The sequence below is a fragment of the Rhinopithecus bieti genome, unplaced genomic scaffold, assembly GCF_001698545.2.
Source record: "Rhinopithecus bieti isolate Rb0 unplaced genomic scaffold, ASM169854v2 scaffold_11534, whole genome shotgun sequence".
Classification (NCBI taxonomy): domain Eukaryota; kingdom Metazoa; phylum Chordata; class Mammalia; order Primates; family Cercopithecidae; genus Rhinopithecus; species Rhinopithecus bieti.
Window position 1 is genome coordinate 74,243 of NW_016806764.1, and position 18,656 is coordinate 92,898.

At 37.0% G+C, this 18,656-nt stretch overlaps 1 pseudogene; it reads right to left on the minus strand.

Annotated features, from left to right (window-relative positions):
- Positions 1–9,809: 9,809 nt before the first annotated feature.
- LOC108533147 (general transcription factor 3C polypeptide 6 pseudogene) lies at positions 9,810–10,384 on the minus strand (annotated as a pseudogene).
- Between the last annotated feature and the right edge of the window lie 8,272 nt (positions 10,385–18,656).

Genomic DNA, 18,656 nt, shown 5'->3' on the forward strand with positions numbered 1-18,656 from the left:
TAAAGTATCCCAAAGCTTCAAGATGAAAATATATTTCATCCATAATTATTGCAGTCTCTTAAGGAATAGAACTGCATAAGTATTTAATAGCTGTTCACAACATTTAGGCTGCTGTTTAGGGCAGAGTTACTCCTTACTATAAGCACCATAAGGGATTTTGTAATATTTCCAAAATACAATCCCATTAGTACGAAGCTGAATGGCTATGAACACCTTATTTTTTTTTATGTAAAACATTCTTAGTTGTCTCTCATGATTTGACTAACTCTTGCAAAAAATGTCATAGGATCATTTTAGAGAAGCAGTTTTGTGTGGTATATCATAATCATACTTTATATTTATCCACTGTTAATATTTATTGTCTGAGGGTATTGTTTTAAATTAGATTTTTTGGAGTTGGATTTTTTTAAGAAGCTTTGGTCCAGACAAGAAAGATTTTAAAAAATACATATATATGTATTTTTTGAGACAGGGCCTCACTCTGTCACCCAGGCTGGAGTGCAGTGGCATGATCTTGGCTCACTGCAACCTCTGCCTTCCGGTTCAAGTAATTCTCCTGCCTCACAGCCTCCCAAGTATCTGGGACTACAGGCACGCATCACCATGCCCAGCTAATTTTTGTATTTTTTGGTAGAGACAGAGTTTCATGGTGTTGGCCAGGCTGGTCTTGAACTCTTGCCTTCAAGTGATTCACCACCTCAGCCTCCCAAAGTGAGGATTACAGGCATGAGCCTCCACAGCCGGCCTAAAATTATTTTTATTAATTACTTTCATCCCTCTCATATCTGAAGAGTATCAGATGCTGAGATGCCAAAAGATGCCTCTGATTTCCAATTCAAGTGCCTTCTTCCTGTTTTGTCTTCTAGAATAGAATCTGATTTACTGAGCAAGGTTGTTTCATTTACTTCGTCTTTTTCTTTAATTCTTTGGGAAATCTTGGTGGCATTGGTTGATTGGTGAGGTCATCTCTTGCGTTCTTGAGTATAATGTTCCACTTCACATACTTGAAAAGCGAATGCCCTTGTTCTGCCAGAGATGTGGCAGCAACACAAAGACATCTCTGTTTGTGAGGTTCACTTTTAGCATCTCTTAACCTCAACAGAGACACCTGGTTGTTCCCAGCGGAGTTAATTGAAAGGTATTTTATGTCTTTCCACTGTTTATTAGCCACTTGCTCATCTTTGTTCCCCTTTACAGACAAAACAGATTTGTTGTCACACCTTTGTCTCTTGATTCTAAAGAACTTCTTGTAGGTTTGATTAGGGTACTAAAATGAGAATTGAGCAAGTATTCAGCTCCTGTTAGGAAAGCGCATGTATGTGATGGTTAACATTCTCAGACCTCCACTTCCCAAACTTCCTTTTCTATATGTAAATCCAGATTTGAAATACACTCAATACATCTGCAAAATTAGATTTCTCACTAATCTACCTACATACATTTTGTGCCCAAGTGAATTTCCTCAAGCTGGAGAGACTCCCCAGATGAAATATGTAACATAATTTAAATCACTTCCAAATAGCAGAATTTATATTGTTTGTGAGAAGGATGGATTTTTCTCCAAAGCAATTTTCTTTCTGTTACTGGCCAAAAAACAAACACAGTACACTGGAGTCTTACTCTAATGCTTTTTTGGGGCCCATGCTCAATGTCCACCTCATGGATAAGATAAACTGATGTTATTTCACCAATTAAACTTTGCCAAATGGGATTGAGATAGGCCAGCCGCGTTCTGAGCACTTCAGTGTTTGAAGGGACAACAAATAGTATTTGCTGCGGTGCCAGTTATTAGCTCAGCATAATACTTTTTATTAAAAAATTTCACAGCATTTGGCAAACAGGTGAACTGTAACAGAAAAAGCACTATTATATGGGAATCTAAAGATACAGGACATAGTAGAAATTCATTAGCTTTGGCCTTTGAGAGGTAACTTAACCTTCTTGAGTTTTTAATTCTTTGTTCCATCCCAGGGTATTGTGGGAATCAAATAGGGTAATATATATTGGCATTTTGAAAACTGAAGGCTATATAATTGGAAGATGTTCTTTTAGATGCTAGTTGAAACGACACAGTAGTTGTGACTCTAAATACAAAGCATCTACTATATGCCAAGTCATTGTGTATCTCAGTGTAGGAGGTATAAATATTAATGGCACCTCTGCCTTGAACAGATACAAAGTGAGGGGGTAGCGGTATGGTAAAGGAAGAAGAACATAATATTCAGTTGATTTCCTAGAAAAGGTAGAATTTGAAATGAGACTTGAATAAGTAATAATTTCAACAGGATGACTGAATAAAGATCACTTAAGATATAATAATTCTACTACCTTTTTCTCCTCTGCCTCCATGAATTCAGGATGCTTTCACCATCTTTTCTTTCTACACTCTTCCTTGAAATCTATTTTTTTATTAATTTTGTGTGAAGGGCAATGCTATACACAAGCAGAATGTCTTGTCACCACCTTAATATATCAGTGGCAAGACTAGTATGTGTATTCTCATGGCAGAAATGGAGCTTTGTACATCTCTGTAAATACTCTTTTTCCCATCAGATATACCTAGCACTAAGAATTCAGGTACATTTATTCTGAGTGTAACTTTGATTTTAATAAACTAGGTATCTTAAAAGTAGCTATGAGTAGTGAGAGGACAGTATTCTCTCTCTTTCATCCTCTTCTCTCTTCCCTCTCCCTGTGTCCTTCCCTTCCTCCGTTTCTGAATGAGAAATAAACCTTAATTATGGCAAGCCCCTAAGATTTCAAGGTTGCTTTTAAACAGCCTAACTAACAACCTAACTAACATAGAAGGTAGATTCGACAATAACTGAAACTTTAGAATGTGGCACTGGCTTAGAAGGCAGGCAACAATGAGGAAACATACGGTGAAGGCTGAAAAGATGGCCAGCCATATTAAGCAGTTAGAACAGATTTGGTAAAACTGTTGCCTAACATAAATTGGGGGTCATATTATATGGCTGCTGAGCTGGCAGTTGTAGGAAAAGAGGTTGGGGATCAAAACTTATTTGTGTGTGTTGGTCTTTTTTTAAATTGAAATTTCTATTGAGGTAGTTGCAGAATAATATAGAAGTCATGTTAATTCCTTACCTAGTTTTCCTCAGAGGCAACATCTTGCAAAACTGTAGTATAGTATTACAACTAGGATATTCACATTGATAAAATCTAATCTACTTCAGATTCCCCCAGTTTTACTTGCGTGTGTGTGTGTGTGTATTTAGTTCTGTACAGTTTTATCACATGTAGATTTGTATATCTACCACCATAGTCAAGATACAGAACAATTTCATACCACATTTCCTCATGTTCCCCCTTTTATCACAACATCCACCTTCCCTCCCTTCTGCCAAATTCCCTTACCCACCCCTCTACCCGCATTTCCTAATTAACTCCTTGGCAACCACAAATCTATTTTCCATTTCTAAAATTTTATCATTTCAAAATATATAAATAGAGTCATACAGTATGTAACCTTTTGGGATTGACTTCTTTTCCCCTCAGCATAATTCTCCAAAGATTCATTGCATTTCTGTGTGTATCAATAGTTTGCTTCTTTCTATTGCTGAGTAATATTCCATGGTATGGGTATACCGCAGTTGGTTTAACCATTCACCTGTTGCAGGACATCTGGGCTGTTTCCAGTTTTAGGATATTATGAATAAAACTGCTGTGAACATTTATGTACAGGTTCTTTTGTGAACATGAGTTTTCATTTCTCTGGGATAGATGTCCAGGAATACAATTGCTGGATCATATGGTAGTTGTGGGTTTAGAAACTGCCACATTATTTTCCAGAGTGGCTATACCATTTTACATGTCCCCCAGCAGTGTATGAGTGATCCAGTTTGTCTGTGTCCTCATCAGAATTTATTATTTTCGCTATTTTTCATTTTAGCTCTTTTAATGGAGGTGTAGTGATATCATGGCACTTTTAAGTTGCATTTCCCTGATGAATGATGATGTTGAACCTTTTCCTGTACTTATTTCCCATCAGTATAAACTTTTCAATAAAATGCCTGTTTGTGTCCTCTGTCCATTTTCTAATCAAATTGTTTGTTTTTTACTGTTGCGTTTTGAGAATTCTTCATGTGTTCTGGATGCAAGTCTTTTGTCACATATGTGGTTTGCAAATATTTTCTCGCAGTCTGTAGCCTATCCATTTTCTTAGTAGAGTTGTTCACAGAGCAAAGTTTTTTAATTTTGATGCAATTAATTTGATCGGTTTTATTTTATGGATTATGTTTCTGGTGTCCAGTCTAAGAACTTTTTGCTCCATATCCCCAAGATTTTTTCCTGTATCTTTTTTCTACAAGTTTTATCATTTTACATTTAAGGCTGTGATCCATTTTGATTTAATTTTATATAAGATAGGATGGTTTAGATTAAGATTTGTCTTCTTCTTCTTCAATTTCTACAATATCCACTTGTTTCAGCCCATGTTTGAAAAAGTTGTCATTCCTTGCAATGAATTGTTTTGCCCTTAAAAAAAAAAAAAAAAAAACAAACCAACAACAACAAACAACAAAAAAAAAACCTGTTTGACATATTTGTGTGGGTCTTTTTCTGAGGTCTCTATACCATGGATCTATGTGTCTTTCCCCCAGTGCTTTCATTACTATAGCCAATACAGTAAGAAACCTTGGTATCTGATAGAATGATTCTTCCCACTTTATTCTTCTCTGTCAAGATTATTTTCGTTTCCATAAAAATTTCCCGGGATTTGATAGGAATTGCATTTAACCTATAGATCGATTTGGGGAGAATTAACATCTTTACTGTGTTGAGTCTTCCCATCTATGAACATATGTCCTAAAATTTATCTAGGTGTTCTTTGATTTCTTTCATGAGCATTTTGTAATTTTCATCACCCACATCACATACATGTTTTGGTTTTGTTAGATTTATACCTTAGTATTTTATTATTTTGTAGTTAATTATGAATGGTATTATGTTACACATATTTTTGTTAGTGTAAAATCAACACACAACTTTTGTGTGTTGATTTTATATCTTTTGACATTGCTGAACTCACTTGTTAGTTCTAGGAGGTTTTTTTTGTGTGGATTCCTCGGAATTTTCCTTATAGGCAGGTATGTCATCTGCAAATAGAGTATTATTTTTTCGTTTCCAATCTGTATGTCATTTATTTCTTTTTCTTGTCTTTTTGCACTGGCTAGAATTTCCAGTATTCTGTGTTGAGTAGCAGTGATAAGAGCAGACATCCTTGCCTTGTTCCTGATCTTTGTGGAAAGTCTTCAGTCTTTCACCTTAAGTATGATGTTATTTGTAGATTTTTTTTGTAGATGCCCTTTATCAAGTTGAGGTAATTCCCCTCTGGGAGTTTTTGTTTGTTTGTTTGTTTGTTTGTTTTACCATGAACAAGTACTGGATTTCATCAAATTCCTTTTCTGCAGCAATTGACGTAATCATGATTTTTCTTCTTTAACTCATGATACAGTGGATTACGTTGAGATATATATATACACACACACACACACACACACACACACACACACACACATATATATATATATATAGTTTTTTGTTTTGAGACAGAGTTTCACTCTTGTTGCCCAGGCTGGAGTGTAATGGCGCGATCTCGGCTCACTGCAACCTCCGCCTCCCAGGTTCAAGTGATTCTCCTGCCTCAGCCTCCCAAATAGCTGGGATTACAGACATGTGCCACCACACCCAGCTAATTTTGTATTTTTAGTAGAGACAGGGTTTCACCATGTTGGTCAGGCTGGTCTCGAACTCCTGACATTGGGTGATCCACCTGCTTCAGCCTCCCAAAGTGCTGGGATTATAGGCGTGAGCCACCATACCCAGCCTACGTTGATATATTTTCAATCTTGAGTCAGCTTTACATATGTGGAATAAACTCTACTTGGTCAGGGTTTATAATTCCTTTTACACATTGTAGGATTTGGTTTGCTAGTATTTTGTTGAGGATTTTTAAATGTATGAGAGATTTTCAAGTGTTCATGATATGTATTGGTTGGTAGTTTGGGGCATTTTTTGTTTTGTTTTCTTTTACTGTTTCTGCCAGGTTTTGGTAATAGTATAATACTGGCCTTATATTTTAGAAGGATTTGTGAAGAATTGGTATTAATTCTTCTTTAAGTGCTTGGTAGAATTTTCCAGTAAAATTATCTGGGCCTGGATATTTTGTTTTTGAGAGCTTTTAAATTACAAATGGAATTTCTTTAATGTTTCTAGGACTATTCAGATTATCTCTTTCATCTTGGTTGAGTTCTCATAGTTTGTAGTTTTTTAGGAATTGGTGCATTCCTGCTAAGTGGTTGACTTTACAAGTATAAATCTGTTGATAGGATTTCCTTTTTACCCTTTTAATGGCAGTAGGATCTGTAGTGATATACCCTGTTTCCTGGTTTTGGTGATTTGTGTTTTCTCTATATTTTTCTGCCTTGTTAGAGGTTTATTAATTTTATTGATTTTTTTTTTCAGAGTCAGCTTTTTGTCTCGATGTTTTTCTGTGATGTTTCTGTTTGCAATTTCATTGATAACAAGTCTTTATTATTTTCTTCATTCTGCTTGCTTTGGGTTAATTTTGCTCTTTTTCTATTTTCTTAAGGTAAGAACTTAGATTATTGATTTGCAAACTCTCCTTGGTTTTTAATAAGTGACTTATGGGTTGGAGGGTAGCATATACAGCATGGATGTGTTAGACAAAGGGATGATTCACATCCTGGGTGGAGCAGAGCTGAACTGTGTAAGATTTCATCAAACTACTCAGAATGGTGCACAATTTAAAACTTATACATGGTTTATTTCTAGAATTTTTCATTTAACATTTTCTGACCACAGTTGACCACTGGTAACTGAAATCACGTAAAGTGAAACCATGCCTAAGGGGGGACTACTGCATTCTCCTTATTTATTTATTTATTTATTTATTTTTTGCCACTGTGCCCTGCTAAGGGCTCATTTTTAATCATAAACAATATTGCCTAATATTACAACTGGCATTCCATTATTACCTTGCCTAGTAGGTTTCCAGAGAAACAGTGCTGAAAGCCAAACTCGAGGTCATTTCACCAGGGAGAAAGAAAAGGTTTTATTAACCCTTTACTCATAGCAGTCCAGGGTAATCTCACAGTATCAGGGCCCAAACTCCTATATTGCTGCTCTGCCATTCATGGCTTCTATTTCCAAGGTTACTTTGAAGTCCAAGAATCCTGCTAGAGCTCTAGCTACCACATCCATGTTCCAGCAGGAACAGAAGATGAGCCCACCTGCTTCCTCTTAAGCCTTTAAGTTTAAGGAAACTTCCCAGAAGCACCACTAAGCACTTATTTTTTTCTTTTTTCTTTTTTTGTTTCTATCACTCAGCACTTCTTATTCCATGTCAATGCCAGAACTTAGTCATATGACCACATGTGTCTGCAAGGAAAGCTAGGCACATTGCTAACCTGAATAAATGCTGGGATTCTGATACAAAGCAAAAAAGGGAGAACAGATAATTGGGTCAGGCAATTAGCATTCTCTCCTATACATACACATGGGGGGAACAATAGGCTTTTTATTAAAAGCTGAGACTAAAAAACCTCATATATATTAGCTGGGCATGGTGGCACGTGCCTGTAATCCCAGCTACTTGGGAGGCCGAGGCGTGATAATCGCTTGAACCTGGGAGGTGGAGGCTGTGGTGAGCCAAGATCGTGTCACCGCACTCCAGCCTGGGCGCCAAGAGTGACAGACTATCAAAAAATAAAAAGGTAAAAAGTCATATAGACATTGGGATGTAGATTATTGCTTGTAATCATCTGCTTATGATTTGAAAATGCTTTTTATCAAGGTAAGTCATTTTCCAATTAAATTTTTGGAAGAAAAAAATTATTTGGGTCGGCATGATGGCTCACACCTGTAATTATAGCACCTTGTTGAGGCAGGAGGACCACTTGAGCTCACGAGTCCGACACCAGCCTGGGCAACAAGACAAAACCCTGTCTCTACAAAAAATACAAAAATAAGCTGGGCATGGTCGCACACGCCTGTAGTTGCAGCCACTAGGGAGGCTGAGGTGGGAGGATGGCTTAAGCCAAGGAGGCGGAGGTTGCAGTGAGCCCAGACTGCGCCACTGCAGTACAGCCTGGGCGACAGAGCCAGAGCTTGATTTTTTAAAAAATTATTCGTCCTAGAACATTAGCTCTCTAATCTGTTAAAATAGTTTTNGTTTTGTTCTGTTTTGTCGTTGAGATGGAGTCCAGCCAAGGCTGGAGTGCAGTGGCGCAATCTCGGCTTACTGCAACCTCCACCTCCTGGGCTCAAGCAATTCTCCCACCCCAGCCCCCTGAGCAGCCGGGACCACAGGTGTGTGCCACCACACCTGGCTAATTTTTGTGTTTTTAGTAGAGACAGGGTTTCACCATGTTGGCCAGGCTGGTTTCAAACTTCTGACCTCGTGATCCACCCGCCTCGCCTCCCAAAGTGCCGGGATCACAGGCGTGAGCCACTGTGCCCAGTCAGAATTAATGTTATACACTTTCACCAGGGTGCAGTGGTTCACGCCTGCAATCCCAGCACATTGAGAGTCCAAGACAGGAGGATCACCAGAACCCATGAGTTCAAGACCAGCCTGGGCAACATAATGAGACCCCATCTCTTAAAAAAAAAAATGTAAAAAAACAGCCAGGCATAGTAGGCTGAGGCGGGAGGGCTGCCCCAGCCCGGGAGTTCAAGGCTGCAGTAAGCCGCGGTCATGCCACTGCACTCCAGCCTGGGTGACAGAGCGAGACCCTGTCCCAAAGGAAAAAAAAAAAGTTATCGACCTTAAAATAGGGAGATTATCCAAGTGGGCCCAGAGTAATGAAATAGACATTTAAAAGTGGAAATGGAAGACAGCAGGGTAGGTCAGAGAGAGGGGTGATGGAAGAAGTAACAGGAATGATTCAAAATGGGAGAGGGACTTCACCCACTATTGCAGGTTCTGAAGAAAAGGGGATCTGACCCTCAGCTAACAGACAGCAAGGAAAGGAGAATTTGATCCTTCAACTGCAAAGAACTGAATTCTACCAACAACTAAATAAACAAGGAAATGGATTTGCCCCCCACCCCAAAACCTCCATAAAGGAATGCATTCCTGCCAGCACCTTGAATTTAGGCCAGGTAAGACCCGTGTCACACTTTTCACCTACAAAACTATAAGACAATACATTTGTGTTAAGTCACTGAGTTCGTAGTAATTTGTAACAGCCTCAAAGGAAAGTGTATATACTTACCTTAATAAAACCTTAAATTTAAAGGACTCAGAAGGGTCCCTAAAGTCATTTACAAATATTTCATTTTACTTATTTTTTGAGACAGGGTCTCACTGTGTCACCCAGGTGAGAGTACAGAGGCGCAAACGCAGCTCACTGCAGCCTCGACCTCCCAGTCCCAGGCCATCCTCCCAGGTCAGCTGCCCAGTAGCTGGTATCACAGGCACATGACACTATGTCCAGCTAATTCTAAAAAATTTGTTTTAGAGACAGGGCCTCTCCACATTACCCAGATTGGTCTCAAACTCCTAGGCCCAAGTGGTCCTCCCACCTCGGCCTCCCAAAGTGCTGAGATTACTGGTGTGAGCCACTGTACCCGGCCCAAACTATATTTTAAAAGTCCAATTCATGTCTGGTCCCAAATGATTCTGGTAAAATAAGTTGTATTATGACTGGATATGTGTGTATAGCCAATAAAATGCGATAAAATATTAAAAGACTGAAAGCTACACAGCAATTATTTTATGTAAAACTCTAAAAGTTCTTGACAAGTTATTATGAGAAACATTTCATCTAGGAATGATTTCTAAGGCAGCATTTGAGTTTCCATAAAAACAGAACTTTCTGTCTCAGAAGGTATATCAGTTCACAACTCAGGTTTGAACTGTCGTTCATTTGAATCTCTTCCTCTTCCAATTCCAAAGATTTATCTGGGGCTGAAGCTACCACTTCTTTGTCTTCATTTTCATGTAGAAAGCCACAAATCATGTTGGGTCAATAGGAGAAATCACTATCCTTTATTTGCAGCCATTCCACCTCACCTGTTTTCTTCTCCTTCCTTCTTCTCTGTCAGAAGAGTTCTTGTCATGCTGAGCTTCTTCATTGTACGACATTTATATTTTAGCACTGTTTTATTATTGCCTTCTGTACCATCATGTTCAACATTTTCTTCAAATATAACACAGGTCCCAAGAGTGTCTTCATACTCCCCAGCAAAGACACAGCTGTCCACTTGCAGAATGGGCCTCTCAGTGTCAGTGCCCAAAACCTTGCATTTATTTTCACATTTGAGAATCAATACTTCCTGATAATTCCACTAGAACCAACTGCTCCTCGTCTTCCTCCTTTTCTCCATCCTCCAGACCCCGCTAGTTGGCCACCGCCTTGGTCCGCGTTGCCTCGCCTCCTAGTCACTGGCCACGCCCTCCCGGAGCCACCATCTTGAGTACGGGCCCTGCATTCTCTTTTAAGGCATTTCTGATAATCAGCAATTTAAAAACCCTAGTTGTTATCTCCAACTGTCAATTTCACTAATGGTTCTTTTACTATCCATTATAAAGCTCCATGTTAACAAACATCTGCACATAGATATCCCAAAGGCTCAAATTAAAGTTGTCTAAAACTAAACTCATTATTTTCATATTCTCTGGGCTCTCCCAGATCTGTAACTCCCTTTCTTTTTCTCTGCAAAAGACTACTGCTATTTACTCAGGAATCTAAAGCAGGCTATTTCTATTTATTCAGTAAGTGATGATGATTATAATGCTTAAATAGCTCTTGAATCCTTTGTCTTCACTAGTTTCCCACTACCACATCCCTATTTCAGGCTTTCTTTGTCCCCCACCTTGAAAATATAATTTTTTTCAGGTTTATGAAAAACATCAGCTCCTTGTCCATACCTTATTTTCTTACTCCCTAAGGGCAATCACTTTCAATTATTTTAGCTAAAGTTTGCAACTATTTATTTGTATAATTTTAAACATCATGTAGTGTTACTTTTTAGTTTTTCCATATTAAGCCTTCTCTACTGACTTTCCAAAATGGGTGGAGGGGAGGATTTAACTCTTTTATATCATATATACATATATATATATATATACACACACACATTTTCCTCATCCTAATATGTATATATTATAAATTTCATGTAGGTCAATATTTAATAGTTGAATTATGATTGCATAAATGTTATTTGCAGCCTGGCCGTGTAGCATACTATATTATGTCTTCTTCCTTTTACCAGTTTTATTTTCCTTTGAATCTTATTTCTTTATTTGCTTAGTTTTCTATATACTTTCAATAATTTATTCTTTAAGTCCCTGCTTTTACTTTAAATCTATCAGTTGCATCTTTGATTGATCTCTGCCAGAGTCCTCTAATCTCTATATTACGATCTGTAATTGTTGCTTTCTTGGTCTGCTGCTCGGCTATGGTCTCCCTTCTATAGCATTCTTGTATTGCCTGAACTCTTTGTTGGTTCTCCAGTTTCATGGCTCTTACTTACACTTCTGTTTCTTGGTTTATTCCCTTGTTTCTGATATAGCACATATTCTAGCAGTTTCCAGAAAGAGTGCATAGGAAGTAAACTTTTTGAGACGTTGCCTGTCTGAAAAGGTATTTATTCTACCCTCACATCTAATAGATAATATTGGGTATTGAATTTTAGCTTGGAAATAATTTTCTCTGGAACTTTTGAAGAAGTTGTTCTGTTGTTTTCTAACTTTGAAGGCCGTTTTGCTTCCTGAACCTCATGTGAACTTTTCATTGTGTTTTTCAATGGAAGGTTTTAGGATCTTCCTCAAAATACTGAGATATCAGATGATGCGTTTTGGTATGGATCTGTTTCATCCACTGAGCCCACTATTGTTGATTCAAGGAATTCATTTCTTTCAGTTTGGGTCTATTTTCTTGAATTAAGTTTTTGTTCATTCTTTCTGGAAATACTCTTTTTCTAATGTTTGATGCCGTGGACTGATCTAAATTTAATTTCTCTCCTATTTTCTCGTTATATTTTGTTAAATTTTCTGGGGTATGTACTCAAGTTTTGTCTTTCTACTGATCTTTGATTTCTGCTATAAGTTTAATTTTGCAAGAGCTTGTTGTGTTGTTTATGATTATATATATGTACTTTGTAAATAGCATCCTGTTCTTATTTCATGAATTCAGTATTATCTCTTTGAGGATATTAATGATTTTTAAAATGTATATTTTATTCTTTCTGGAGTATTTCTTTTAGCTTTCTTTATATTTCTGTTTTGTTTCAGTCTTTCTCATGTTAGAGGCTTTCCTCAAATATCTGGTGATTCTTGGTTGTCCATTTATATTCAAGAATGATACACTGAAAAGTTTTGTAGGTGGGGCTTGTTAACTTACTATTATAGGATAATTTGGCTAGACCTTTTCATTGGGGGACCTCTAACTGTTATCTTCAGGATTTATCTCTTTAGCTGGTCAAATTCTCTGGGGAAGAAACTTCCAGCTCCTGGCTAGAGATAAGCCTGGTGTTAAGCCAGTGTTCTGAGAACTGTTGGAGAAGAGACTGCAGGCTCTGTTCAGTTTGTAGGCTTTCACTTTATCCCTTGTGTAACTTTGACTTAATTCCTGTTTTGGTACAGAATACTTGCCCTCTGCTCTGCCTGGTGTCCCTGATCCCCAGCTTATTTGGTTTACCCTCTCCAAAGGAAAATTATCTCCAGGAGTTGGGTAGGGAGAATTGCCCAGATGTAGGATGTGGAAGAGAGGAGGGGTCTGTTTCTTATACTTTCACAATTCTGTTTTTAGCTCCACTTTCAACACTACTTTGAATTACTTAGCTCTACTAATTCCATATTCTTTCTAGAGTTCTCTTGTACAAATCCAGTTACAAATTTCAGTTTTTTTGTTGTGTCCTTTTCTTGTTTTTGTCCTTATGATTTTATGCTTTTGTCTTTTCTTCTTCTTTTAAAATATCTTTACTGCTATTTTACAAATGTTTTGAAATGGAGCAGTGGTAAATGCATTTGCTTGATCTCTAACTGGTGACCTTAGTGGTCTCCTCCCCCTAGTCTTACCCCATTCTAATTCACTTTCACAATACTGTCAAGATGATCTTGATAAAGTCACACTCTATTCTAGTCATCTCTTTATTAAAACCCTTCACTAGTTCCCATTGCCCAATGATAAATTCGATTCTTTGCATAATATACAAAGTACCCTGCATAATCTAACCCCTACCTGGTTCTCTAGCCTCATCTCGAAGAAGTATTTATGGTTTTCTAAACGCCTGATGTTATTTCCTCTTCTGTATTTTCGGATGTTCAGTTTCTTTTGCCTGGAGTACTCTACCCCATCATCGTCTGCCTGGTAGCTGCTTCCATGTCAAGATGGTTTATGATGCCTTCCTTGACTTCCTTGGCTCATCATTCTAGTAGTTGTTTATCCCCTTCTCTGTATCCATGCTGTGTTCTACCTAATGTAGTATTAGCATTTATCATATAACATTTTAGTTATTTATTTACATGTCTGTTTACTGGAATTTGAGCTTCTTGATAGAGATAATATCTTAATTATTTTTGTATCTTCAGAATTTAGCAATGCCCAGCATGAGCATTGCCATATATTGGGGTCCAATATATGGTTTCAATTTATTTGTCGCCTGATATTTACACAGCATACTGTATTTAGCTTTTGGTGGAGAAAGAGATACAAAGCTACAGACATGTGTTCATGACCATCTTTCCATGTTATTAAACATTCTACATTTTAATGGCTGCTAAATATTGCATTATATGGATATACCGTAGTTTGTTTAGTTAATAGCCCATTGTTAGGTATTAGTTAATGTTTCAAACTTTTTGCTGTTTTAAATCATGCTGCAGTAAAAACCTAGCTGGAGGTAAATTTTAAAGTGTACATCCATGATTACTCGACATAAATTAAATTCTTAGAAGTTAAAATGCTAAATCAGTAGTAATGTTTGTTTTAAAAGCTTTTGGTATATATCCTTCCAGGTAGGTTGTACTAATTTTTATTTTCACCAGAAATTCATTAGGGAGGACCCATTTTTCTGTACTCTTTCCAGTACCACTCCTGTAATCACTACCACCACCACCACCATGATGATCATTCTTTGCCAAGATTTATAGGTTAAAATAATATATTCCTGGTTGAATATGCCTTCCTCTGGTTACTATTGAGGTTGAGTATTTCTAAAATGTTTATAAATAATTTGTGTGTCATTTTATAAGGTGCCTATTTGTGTCTTTAACTATTTTCCTGTCAGGATATTTTTTTCTCTCACTGCCTCAATTTTTTTCTAGGAGAAATGAGAGATATACTATATAGCATTGTTTATGAAAGTACATTGTGTTCTTTGACAATGAATTTAATCTCATCTAATAATTTTTATATGTATAACTTAAAATTTTTTTAAAGCATTAATTACAGTTTCTAGAAATCTGTGTTTGGGTTTAATGACTAAATCTCTTTTCATAATCTTTTTTGAATCTTCACCTAAAGTATTTGCAAAAGGCTAAGTTGAAGAAAACATCTGTCTCCAAAACAGAATGACACTGGCTGGAAGCAGCTTCACCAAAATCTTTTGAGAATAACAAATAATTGTTTTAAAATATTTTTAAATACACAAATATACCACCTTAACCAATAGCCATTTAGTTAGGCCTATAGAGTTGTACAGACATCAAACAATCCAGAGTTAGAACACATTTGTTACCACCAAAATTTTCTCATGGCCATTTGCAGTTACTTATTCCCTATTTCTATCCCAAACCCCATGCAACCACTAATCTACATTCTGTCTTTATAGATTTGCCTTTTCTGGAGAGTTTACATAGATTGAATCATATTATATGTGGCCTTTTGTGTCTGGTTTCTTTCATTTAGCATATTTTCAAGCTTCATCTATGTTGTAATATGTATCAGTACTTAATTCCTTTTTATTGCTGTGTATCATTTCATTGTACAGTCATACCATATTTTGTTTATCCATTCATCAGTTGATGAACTTTTTTATTTTATTATACTTTAAGTTCTAGGGTACATGTGCACAACGTGCAGGTTTGTTACATATGTATACATGTGCCATGTTGGTGTGCTGCACCCATTAACTCTTCATTTACATTAGGTATATCTCCTAATGCTATCCCTCCCCCCTACCCCCCCCCACAGTAGGACCCGGTGTGTGATGTTCCCCTTCCTGTGTCCAAGTGATCTCATTGTTCGATTCCCACCTATGAGTGAGAACATGCGGTATTTGGTTTTCTGTTCTTGCAATAGTTTGCTGGGAATGATGGTTTCCAGCTGCATCCGTGTCCCTACAAAGGACATGAACTCATCCTTTTTAATGGCTGCATAGTATTCCATGGTGTATATGTGCCACATTTTCTTAATCCAGTCTGTCACAGATGGACATTTGGGTTGATTCCAAGTCTTTGCTATTGTGAATAGTGCCGCAATAAACATACGTGTGCATGTGTCTTTGTAGTAGAATAATTTATAATCCTTTGGGTATATACCCAGTAGTGGGATGGCTGGGTCATATGGTACATCTAGTTCTAGATCCTTGAGGAATTGCCATACTGTTTTCCATAATGGTTGAACTAGTTTACAATCCCACCAACAGTGTAAAAGTGTTCCTATTTCTCCACATCCTCTCCAACACCTGTTGTTTCCTGACTTTTTAATGATTGCCATTCTAACTGGTGTGAGATGGTATCTCATTGTGGTTTTGATTTGCATTTCTCTGATGGCGAGTGATGATGAGCATTTTTTCATGTGTCTGTTGGCTGTATGAATGTCTTCTTTTGAGAAATGTCTGTTCATATCCTTTGCCCACTTTTTGATGGGGTTGTTTGTTTTTTTCTTGTATATTTGTTTGAGTTCTTTGTAGATTCTGGATATTAGCCCTTTGTCAGATGAGTAGATTGCAAAAATTTTCTCCCATTCTGTAGGTTGCCTGTTCACTCTGATGGTAGTTTCTTTTGCTGTGCAGAAGCTCTTTAGTTTAATTAGATCCCATTTGTCAATTTTGGCTTTTGTTGCCGTTGCTTTTGGTGTTTTAGACATGAAGTCCTTGCCCATGCCTATGTCCTGAATGGTACTACCTAGGTTTTCTTCTAGGGTTTTTATGGTATTAGGTCTAACATTTAAGTCTCTAATCCATCTTGAATTAATTTTCATATAAGGAGTAAGGAAAGGATCCAGTTTCAGCTTTCGAATTATGGCTAGCCAATTTTCCCAGGACCATTTCTTTTTTTCTTTTTTTTTTTTTTGAGATGGAGTTTCTCTCTTGTCACCCAGACTGGAGTGCAGTGGCACAATCTCAGCTCACTGCAACCTCCACCTCCCGGGTTCAAATGATTCTCCTGCCTCAGCCTCTTGAGTATCTGGGATTACAGGCACCTACCACAACACCTGGCTAATTTTTGTATTTTTAGTAGATACAGGGTTTCACAATGTTGGCCAGGCTGGTCTCGAACTCCTGACCTCAGGTGATCTTCTTGCCTCGGCCCCCCAAAGTACTGGGATTACAGGTGTGAAGCACGGCACCCAGCCTCTTGTTGTTTATTAAAATATAGTTTTAGCGCTTACATTTAGATTGATAATCCATCTTGAGTTGATTTTTGTATATAGTTAAAGGTGGGGGTTTGATTTCATTTGGATGTAGATATCCAGTTGTCCCAGAGCCATTTGTTGAAAAGATTATGATTTCTATCATTGAATTGCCTTGGTACCTTTTAAGGTTTTATTTTTGGACTTTGTTTCTGTTTCATTGATCTCAGTGGCTATTATATGCCCATATCATGCTGTCTTGTTTACTTGATTAAGTTTTAAAATCAGATAGTGTTAAGTCCTACAGTTTGTTCTTATTTTTCAAGATTGTTTTTTTCTGGATCCTTTGCCTCTCCATATACATTTAAAATAAGCTTGTCTATTTCTATAAAAAGAACCTGCTAGAATTTTCATAGGGATTACATTGAATCTGTAGATCAGTTTGTGGAGAATTGCCATCTTAACAATAGCAAGTCTTTCTTTATTATTATTATTATACTTTAAGTTCTAGGGTACATGTGCATAACGTGCAGGTTTGTTACATATGTATACTTGTGCCATGTTGGTGTGCTGCACCCATCAACTCGTCAGCACCCATCAATTCCTCATTTATATCAGGTATAACTCCCAATGCAATCCCTCCCCGCTTCCCACTCCCCATGATAGGCCCCGGTGTGTGATGTTCCCCTTCCCGAGTCCAAGTGATCTCACTGTTCAGTTCCCACCTATGAGTGAGAACATGTGGTGTTTGGTTTTCTGTTCTTGTGATAGTTTGCTAAGAATGATGGTTTCCAGCTGCATCCATGTCCCTACAAAGGATGCAAACTCATCCTTTCAAGTCTTTCAATCCATGAACATGGAATATATCTCCACTTATTTAGATATTCTTTAGTTTTTCTTAGCAATTTTTTTTATTATCAATGTACAGGTCTTATACTTCATTTGTTAAGTTTATTCCTAAGTATTATAATTATTTTTGACTCTATTGTGAATGAAATTGCTTTCTTATTTTCATATTGTTTAGTACAATTATTTTTTAATAATGTCCATATGTGTATGCCATATTTAATATGCTAGCAGGAACCAGTCAATCACTGATGCTTGTCATGGGAACAAAATTCTGGGCATTAAGTACCTAGGTGCAGATTTTGCCCTTAAAGAATGAAAGTCTTAAAAAATTAAAGTATGTTAATACAGAAATAGTCTTGGGAATTCAATTAGAAGACATGACAAAATGCTAATATTAAGGCTCTCAATATTGCTGACTTGTATTTCTTGATAGTTTATTGATTTTTAAAAATCATTATAAATGTACCCCTTTGCATTTAATATGTATCAATCAGCAAATTACTAGAATGTGCTTATGTTGACACTTCTGATCTCAAGTTAATGATTTGTTGTAGTGCTCATCTGTGCTTCCATCATATTAAAAATGTTATTTAGGGGAAAAAATTGCACACCGCAGTTAGTTATTACAACAAAAAGGAGATATATTTTGCCAGGCGCAAAATATATAGACAGCCTTTTTTAGACAGCCAGCATTGAAATCACTGTCCTTAAAGCATGATCTTGCAGAATGTCTTTATAAGATAAAATGAGGTATTATACTTTAAAAACTGGGTAACATTAGGGTTTTTCTAATTAGGTGAAGAAAATTTAAGTATATTATAGCTGGCCCTTGAACAATGGAGGGTTTAAGGGTGCTAATCCCCACACAGTAAAAAAAAATATATAACTTTTGACTCCCCAAAACTTAACTACAAATAGCCTACTGTTGATGGAAGCCTTACCACTAACATAGTCGATTAACACGTATTTTGTATGTTACATGTATTATTATATACTGTATTCTCATGATAAAGTAAGCTAGATAAAAAGAAAATGTTATCAAGAAAATCATAAGGAAGAAAGGAAGAAAAAAACATTTAGCAGTTTTTAAGTGGAATTGGATCATCATCCTCGTCATCTTCATGTTGAACAGGGTGAGGAGGAGGAGGAGAGGGTGGTCTTGTCTCAAGTGTGGCAGAAGTGGAAGAAAATTCATGTATAGTGAATTTGCACAGTTTAAACCTATGTTGTCCAAGAGTCAAC